The 8,962-nt window shown below is 41.8% G+C and overlaps 1 non-coding gene across 1 annotated transcript; it reads left to right on the forward strand.

Annotated features, from left to right (window-relative positions):
- Positions 1-8,624: 8,624 nt before the first annotated feature.
- TRNAE-CUC lies at positions 8,625-8,697 on the forward strand. The gene has a single exon. It is a non-coding gene; the product is annotated as a tRNA-Glu (tRNA).
- The last annotated feature ends 265 nt before the right edge of the window (positions 8,698-8,962 follow it).

An 8,962-nucleotide genomic window follows, 5' to 3' on the forward strand; every position in this document is an offset into this window, starting at 1 on the left:
AAAAAAATTAATGAAGACATTTTAGTATTATAATTCTTGTAAGGCGAGTCGTAACTCCACATAAGACTTTAACAAATGCTTCTAGTCTAATGCACCCCCTCACCCTGATTACTTTGAAATGCGTGAAAACGCTCTGACAAAACAGTTGCTTATATAAATATCTGTGGTCTATTATTTATGTGTGCATTGAAAGCCAGGCGATGGAATTCATGAAAGGTTAGAGCTGAAATGAACCTTTGAAGTCTATGCAGTATATTTCCCATTAACTAGTCTGTGACACAGGCAAGATTTGAATTTAGGTCTCTCTACTCTCGATTATCGTTCCATTCATTATGGAGTTCATTGTTGTCTCTCTTTAAATTATTTAATTTTTGAGAAAATTAATAATTTTACCAATTTGCTTTTAAAACTTTATCTTTGGATAGGAATGTCTAAAATTTGGGAGATATCACCAGCTTCGACGGGGAAGTATGGGAAAGGATCATTTCATAATGCACGTTATAAATCATTTGTAAGCCTAAGAAACAGCTCTCTCTGACTCAAACGTGGGTCAGGAATGCTTATTAGCAAAGTAAGTCTTTGAACCTTGAAAATATTTCATTTTCATTTACGAAATCTGTAAATTCTTTTTCTTCCGTGATGATCACGTTGAGTCCTTGTTTAAATCAAAGATTAAATCCCCAAACTCACTGTAGGGAAATAAATGTTCCAAGTTTTGGTTGTACAACTTTAAGGAAAATCTAAAGTCCTTTTTTGTTGTTGTCTCATTCAGATCATAATAAATATTTCATTCCCAATCTAATGGATTTGGCTTGGAGGTACCTTACATAGCCATATTGCGATGTTAGGGTTTGGTTTGTTTTAAAAATTTATAGCAATTCCAAGCAGAAGTTAGATCTGTTCTCACAACTGCCAATACCGCAGGCCATTTTCTATAAACATCTTCTAAAAAAAAAATCAAACACACATTACCCAAAGAACCAGAGACACAGCTGTTTCTGGTTCTGATCTTAAGAGACAACAACTTTTGCTTGGCCAAGTGCAAGTGAGAAGGGAATTGATGAAGTCTGATCACCTATTCCAAGGAGTTCTGCCTGGGGATGGAAAAAATGGAAGAGGATGTCTCTGACATCACTTACTTATTTAATTCAAAACTTATTTCTGAGCCGAGATGAGAAAGCAGAAGTAGTAAGAGAATCCATATAGTCCAAAATGAGATGAAGAACCATTTATTTTGTCTTTCTTATTTTAAAAATATAAGCCCTTTGAGTGAAATGTATACTTACCATATGACCTAGCAATTCCATTCTTCGGTATTCATCCAAGAGAACTAAAAACACATGTTCACACAAAGACTTCTACACAGTTTTCCTTTTACTCCTGAAACCCCCACGCTGGAAGCGCCCCAAAAGCCTGTTAATAAAGTAGAGTATAGCCATACAATGGAATATTATTCAATAAAAAAGAACAGAGTACTGATACGTAAAACCACATGGATGAATTTCAACATTCTGCTGAGTGAAAGAAGCCAGAGACGGAGGAGAAATAAAGGTTTATTCTATCTATATGAAGTTCCAGAAGAAACAAAACTACTCTGTGGTAGAAGAACATCAGAATAGAAGAGTCGCTTCCAGGTACAGGTGGTGGGATATTGACTGAGAAGGAGCATAAGACACTTTTGGGGTGCTGCTATGTCTTGATCGGGGGCGGTGGCATGAGTATATATCAGGGTTTCTCAACCTTATTGCTACTGACAGTTTGGGCTGGATCATTCTCTCTTGAGGAGGGCTGTGTTATGCATTATAAAATATTTAGCAGTGTCCCTGGCCTTCATCCACTAGATGCCAGTAACACCTCCCCTTAACTCAGAAGTGATAACCGAAAATGTCTCCAGACACTGCCCAACGACTCCCGGGTGACAAAGTCACTCCTGTTTGACAACCACTGGAGTGGTTCATCAACCCTTATCAAACTATACACTTGAAATGGATATACTCATTTTATTGGATGCAAATTATACTTTGACAAAGTAAATAAAAAATAAGCCCATTGTGGGGGGAAAGAAAGCGTAGTTTGACCATGGAGACAAGTGCTATCTCAGCCAAGTGATCAAGGTCAACAACAACAGATGAGTCATGCCGACAGTAAGTGGCCTGGATACCATGTGGTGAGAATTGCACTTTACCTCTGTGGTCTTCCTCCCACAAACACATAACCCTCATCTAATCGTAAGGAAAGCATCAGATAAATTCCAGTAGAGGGATGATCTATAAACTACCTGAGCAGTACTCCTCGAAACTACCAAAAACAAGAAAAGTCTGGCAAACCGTCACGGCCAAGAGGAACCTAAGGAGACAGGACAACTAATTTAATGTGGGATACTAGATAGGAACCTGCAAGTGAGAAAGGACAGTAGGTAAAAAGGAAATCTGAATGAAGTTGGGACTTTAGTTCATAATAATAATGTATTAATCTTGTTTCACTAATGCTGACAGATGTCCCATACTAAAGTAAGATGCTAATAATCAGGGAATCTATGTGAAGTGTATGGGAACTCTCTACCATGTATGCAGTTTTTTCTGGAAACCTAACACTTTTCTACAATAAAATGTTTGTTAAAAAATAAGCCCTTTGTGTATCGACACTGAATTTATAGAGCATTCGGAAATCGGACCATCTTTTACCATTTATTTCGTCGTTCTTGTTTGTTGCTAAAGACATTTTATGGTCATTGTCAGCTACCTTAAGATCTCTGATCTCATAAATGACCTTCAAATCTGCTCAGGGCATGTTGGGGCTAAATAAGATTAAATTAAATTCGGTAAACATTTTTTGAGCACTTACTATATGCCACACATTGAACTAATTACTGGGGACATGAAGATGGATGAGATCTGGTCCGTGCTCTCCAGGAGCTTGGTGCTCGAAGGAGGGCATCATCTGGTGTAATGGGGAAGGAACGTCAAGGTGGAAAATACTGTTTTATGTGAGAACCCTTTCCTCTCTCACAAAACAGATTGTAGTGATTCTGGCCTAGGGAGGGCCGAAGCCTGGATTAAGGTGGTAAAGGGCTATTTTGAAGAAAAGAGAAATAGAGGTCAATGGGAAGTAGGAATATGTCTTTAACCCACCCTCATTGTCCTCATGACGCTTGCAGTGTTGGCCTGCAGGGGCAGTTGGAAGAGTTTTGTGAGCCATGATATCTGCTTTCTTTTTTTTTTTTTTTAATTTATTTTTTATTGGTGTTCAATTTACTAACATACAGAATAACCCCCAGTGCCCGTCACCCATTCACTCCCACCCCCCGCCCTCCTCCCCTTCCACCACCCCTAGTTCGTTTCCCAGAGTTAGCAGTCTTTACGTTCTGTCTCCCTTTCTGATATTTCCCACACTTTTCTTCCCCCTTCCCTTATATTCCCTTTCACTCTGTGTTAATAGCAGAACAATCATACTATGCCAGACGGACTTTGATGCCTGATTGTGGTTCGACCTCCAAGTGTTCCTATGGCTCTACTTATACCCACGTCTCCATAGCTGGACAGATGTGTGGAAGGTTTGAGCCAGATATGGGATAAGTCTCTGAAACTTCCTGCATCTCCATTTCCTTATGTGCAAGCAAAAGAGGGACTCACACCTCAGGAAGTGGTTGGGGTAGGGTAAAGGGAAAAAAAATTTAATAAGTGATTAGGCACTTCAAAATGGTGGGTTTTACTATCTAGATCTCTATCTTGACCTGGAACTAAGATGGCCACTTTTATTCTGGCCACTTTTGCCATTTTATTTTATTGTATTTAAAGATTTTATTTATTTATTCATGAGAGACACGGAGAGAGAGGCAGAGAGAGAAGCAGGCTCCCCATAGGGAGCCCAATGTGGGACTCGAACCCAGGACCCCAGATTCACGACCTGAGCCAAAGGCAGACGCTCAACCACTGAGCCACTGAGCACCTCAAAGGAGGTGCCCCTCCTTTGCCATTTTAGAATATGACCTATCATGGGGGAGATGGTGTGGCATGGCAATTAAGAGCATGGACTTTGGAGTCAGCAAGGCCCTGGATTTAAATCTCAGCTTGACTGTTTGCCAGCTTCCTTGGATAGAAGCTGCTTTTACTTTGCAGATTTCCAGGGAGGATTTGATGAAATAACATACAGTTAAGTACCAAGCACAGTGCTTGGTGGGCCACAAGCCTACGTGATGATGAAAGTTGTTATTTGATCCCTTTTCCTCACCTACGTTCCACTGGAATGTAAGCTCCATGAAGGCAGGAATTTTGATTTCACCCATGGATGTGTCCAAGCACCTGGAATAGGTGGCTAGCATCTGGGGTGGAGAGGTGGTGGTGCTTATGAAATAGTTGTTGAATGAATGAATGAAACTGTGTGCTTTACTGTCTGCCACACACACTGTGGAAGACCCTATGGGGACAGCAAACTGTGGGCCGAAGGACACCTGTGCAATTTTTTAATATCCCAATAGTCCTGTTGCCTCAGGCAGGCAAATGATCCATTCGGGCTCCCCAGCTGTGGTGGGCTGAGGATGGCCACAAGTTTTTGACACGCTTCCCATAGAGAGATGGTGTCTGTGTCCCCTGCCCTTGAATCCAGGCAGGCTCCATAACTGCTTCGACTAATAGAATACAGCAGAAGTGAAGTTGGACCAGTTTTCAGGACCAGCCTACATGAATAGGTAGTCTCCATTTTGTGTCTCTTGAAATCTAGCTACCGTGTAAGAAGTGGGACCATCCTGTGACCACCATGCTGTGAGAAGCTAAATCCACATGGAAAGGCCTTGAAGAAGAAGATAAATGATATACCATGTGGAGGTAATAGATAACTGGAATGCCAGCCATGGAGAAAGTTCCTAGCTGTGGTGAAAGAAACTCTAAAGTGTTATGAGCCCTGGAAACTCTAAAGTTTCCATGAAACTTGGAATCATAGGAGCCACTTACCAGTTTTTGTGTTCCCCACCCCTGTGTTCCCAGAAATAAAACTGAGGACCTGCCCACTTTGAGCAGAGAAGAGAAAGAGGCAATTTGCCATGCCGATGAGTGCAAAAATCCCTCTTTGGGGTGACATTATGAAAAAAGTGAGCACACAAGCTTCCCATAAGTAAGCGTGGTAGTCAGCCACCAAGATTAACCAATGATTCTCATCTACTGGTATTTACATCCTTGTGTCGTCTTTTCCCAGGCAAAGAGGGCTGACCCAAGTGATTACTAAGATAATGTGGGAATGACGAAGTATGATTTCTGAGCCTAGGTCATGACGTTGCAGTTGCCATGTTGATTCCATTGGACTGCTTGCACAGAGGAAGTGAGCTGTCATGTTGTGAGGATGCTCAAGCAGTCCATAGAGAGGTCTATGTGGGCAGGAGCCAAGGTTTCCTACCACCAACCAGATGCCAGTGTGGAAGTAAGCTGTGGAAGTGAGCTACCTTGGCAGCGGATCGATCCTCCATCCTTATTCAAGCCTTCATATGAATGCAGCCTGGCTGCTGACATCTCAACTGCAACTTCATAAAAGGCCATGCATGACCTGGAATAACTTAGTCAAGCTACTTCCACATTTCTAACCCACAGAAGCTGTTGGATGATAAATGTTAATTGAAAATTTTGGGGTAATGTGATGGCAATAAATAAGGTAGCCACCACTCCCATCCACACTGTATTTGTTTTTGTTTCTTTGCTATTCTGTTGCTATGTTCACTCAGGTGTAGCTTGTATTTGGAACTCAAAGCTTTACAAAGTTCTTTCCCAGCTCTGTGGTGTCTCAGGAAACTAGATCCTGCTTTACTGATACTCTGTACTTCTTTCTTTTTTTTAAGATTTTTATTTATTTTTTTGATAAACAGAGAGAGAGGCAGAAACACAGGCAGACACATGCAGGGAGCCTGACGTGGGACTCGATTCCGGGTCTCCAGGATCAGGCCCTGGGCTGAAGGCGGCGCTAAACCACTGAGCCACTCAGGCTGCGATACTCTGTACTTCTGTTAATGGTAAGTAGACCCCACCTTGTCATGTGCCTTACAAAAGCCAGGCTCTTTGAGGTGGTGGCACTTACAAACCAGTCCAAAGTTGTCTAATGGACCCATGTGTTCAGAACCATTATTACTACTACTCCTATTTTGGTCGTAGGCGACTCTTATTTAAAAACAAATCCAAACACTATTTGTATGGGGAAATCCCTGCTGAAGCCCAACTAGGCCATACCATCAGGGCTTGTACCCTCCAAGCACATGCATGAGCAGACCTACAAAGAAAAGGGATGATGGAAGAGTGAGCAAATTAGAGGCTCTTCTCTTTAGTGACCAGTGGAAAAAACTCTTAATATTGTGACTTGGGCTCTGCTTCTCCCGCTTTCTTCCTGAATAATAAGTTGGCAGTCACACCAGGAACTTCTCACCTACGCTTTCTTAGAAGTTACTTTTCTAGATGAGTGCTTCTCCAAGGGTTCAGAATTAATTAATCAGAGCAGGGGGTAGTTGTCTACACTGTAGGGAGGAGGCTTTTCATGTGGCCTTCCTGACTCCTCACCCATGCATCTGGATGTGCTTTCAGAGGCTGACGATTGCCTCTGTATGAAGTGATTAGGGAGTGGTGAAGAGGACCCCTGAAAAGTCCTGCCCCCGCTTTAGCAGAGGGAGACAAGAAAGAATAGACTTTGATAAGGCAGAGAATAATTTCATTGAGTCTCAAGACCTTTTGTCAACTGGGGCCAGAAAACCCAGGAATGGGTTTCTGAGCTAGGAGTGTGTTGTTATCTCTCTGGGAGAATTTTAAGAGGAGAATCAGTGATGGTCTCATGCAAATGGCTTATATTTTCTCGTCCTGTAAGTAGAACATTGAGTCATATGACCTCAAAAACAATTTGTCCAACTCTAAAACTCCATGAAGAGTGTACATGGTGTGGTTTGTTCTCCACAGAACATACTGCTTTCTCATTTGGATGAGCACCCAGGAACCTTACTAGCTGCCATCTTCATTTTTATTTTTGTCTTGTGCCAATGTTGTCATGGTCGCGCAAGTTGACTCTGCTGTTATTTTTTTTTATTTATTTATTCATCTAAGACAGAGAGATACTGAGTGAGAGAACATGAGCAGGGAAAGGGGCAGAGGGAGAGGGAGAAGCAGATTCCCCACTGAGCAGGGAGCCCGAGACCCCAGAATCATGATCTGAGCTGAAGGCAGACCCTTAACCATCTGAGCGACCCAGGCACCCCTTGACTCTGTTGTTCTACATCTTTTTTCTCTTTGTACAATTTCATAAAGCAGGTTTATCCTCAGTTTGAATATCTCATGAATATATAGGGGGGAAAGTAGTTGATTATGTTTGCATCAAAATAAGTTCAATAAAGCTGAGTGGGAACAGCAGTAGAGGTTCTAAGTTACACCAATTCATGGACTAGGAACAGGATGAGAAGGGAGATAATTTATAACCAACCAGCAGCTGGGGGGATAGTGAATTGATAAGGCCACAGTCACAGACCTCTAACTGATGGCTCTACCATCTGTATAGAATCTGTAGTAACTAAGAATGCATTGTTTGGACATGGGTCTCAGTGTGACTCTGTGATCAAGTCACAGAAAAAGCGATGGCCAGAAAAAGATCAAATTAATCCCCATAGTTTATGTTGCACAGTCTCCGACCAGTTGAGAATGTTTTCTCGGCCATGGCTTAATGAACCTTAGTTTAATGATTCCACTGGAGAAGCTTCTACAACAACATGATAACAACAGGACCACAAACCTTTACCTAACAATTGTCCTTTGCAGGCATGTTCTGGTCAAGTTTTGCAAGCAAGCAAGGAAACAACAACCATAAAATTAACTGTATGCATGTGTATGAACTTGGCTTCTGCCTTGTGTCCACATTTCTCTAGCTCAGGTTGTGTTCAGGGTACACGTGCAAAGGCCCTGTATTTCCAGGAGGCTCCCATGTGGTGCGTCTGCAGTGATTCAGACTGGGGATTGTGGTCTGCTTGATTTGGCCCCGTTGGTCAGGTCACCATGTGGATCTCTGACACATGATGATCACAGAGGTTTGAGCATCTTCACAAGTATCTGCAGGTGTGTGACACCTGCTAGTTTGAAGAAATGGAGCAGAGGCAGTTGATTGCCTCTTGCAATCTGTGCAGCAAGGCAGGGTTATATAGAAAATCCACCTCGATCCATCCATCTGATGCAGAGCTCATAGAGGTAGAGAAATGAAAACAAAGAAACCTGCATTAGTGTGGGACCCCAACAAAATGTGTATGGGGGTGCTCCTATGACCAGACTCCAGAGCAAGTGAGGGTCTTCACTATTGTGTCAACCTATGTTTATCTGTGGGACATGGATTCCTCTCACAATTGTGTTTTTTCTTAAGAACATTCCTAAAAAAAAAAAAAAAAAAAGAACATTCCTGCTTTTCTCCTTTAAAAAGGAACTTATTTATCGTAGTAGAAAAGTAGGAGATATATCTAAATTATAAAGTAGAAAACAAGAGTTCCTCATAGAACATCTCTTTGGAAACAACTTCTGTTAATATTTGGTACATTTCATGGAAACTTTTTCCCAACGTGGGCATGTGCGTGTGTGTGTGTGTTTGTGTGTATCGCAAAATTAAGATTAAATATGTATAGAGGTGCCTGGCTGGTTCAGTTGGTAGAGCACAAGACTCTCAATCTCAGGGTTGTGAGTTCAAGCCCCACGTTGGGCACGGAGCCTACTTTAAAAAAAAGATTAAATATGTACAATTTTCTACCCCGTCTTCACTCAACATTAAATTTTTACCGTCTCATTAAAATTTAATTTGAATGCATAAAGTTCTCTAGTAAAGAGACGCTGTATAAGTGCTATGGAGTCAAACAGATCCCAATTCTGGTCCTGATTCCTTCAGCATCTGGGTCTGTCAATGGGCAAATGACCTCAGTTTCACCATTTGTAAAATGGGGATAATATCAGCTACTTCATGTGGCTTCTGA

The sequence above is a fragment of the Canis lupus genome, chromosome X (genome assembly GCF_011100685.1).
Source record: "Canis lupus familiaris isolate Mischka breed German Shepherd chromosome X, alternate assembly UU_Cfam_GSD_1.0, whole genome shotgun sequence".
NCBI classification, from domain to species: domain Eukaryota; kingdom Metazoa; phylum Chordata; class Mammalia; order Carnivora; family Canidae; genus Canis; species Canis lupus.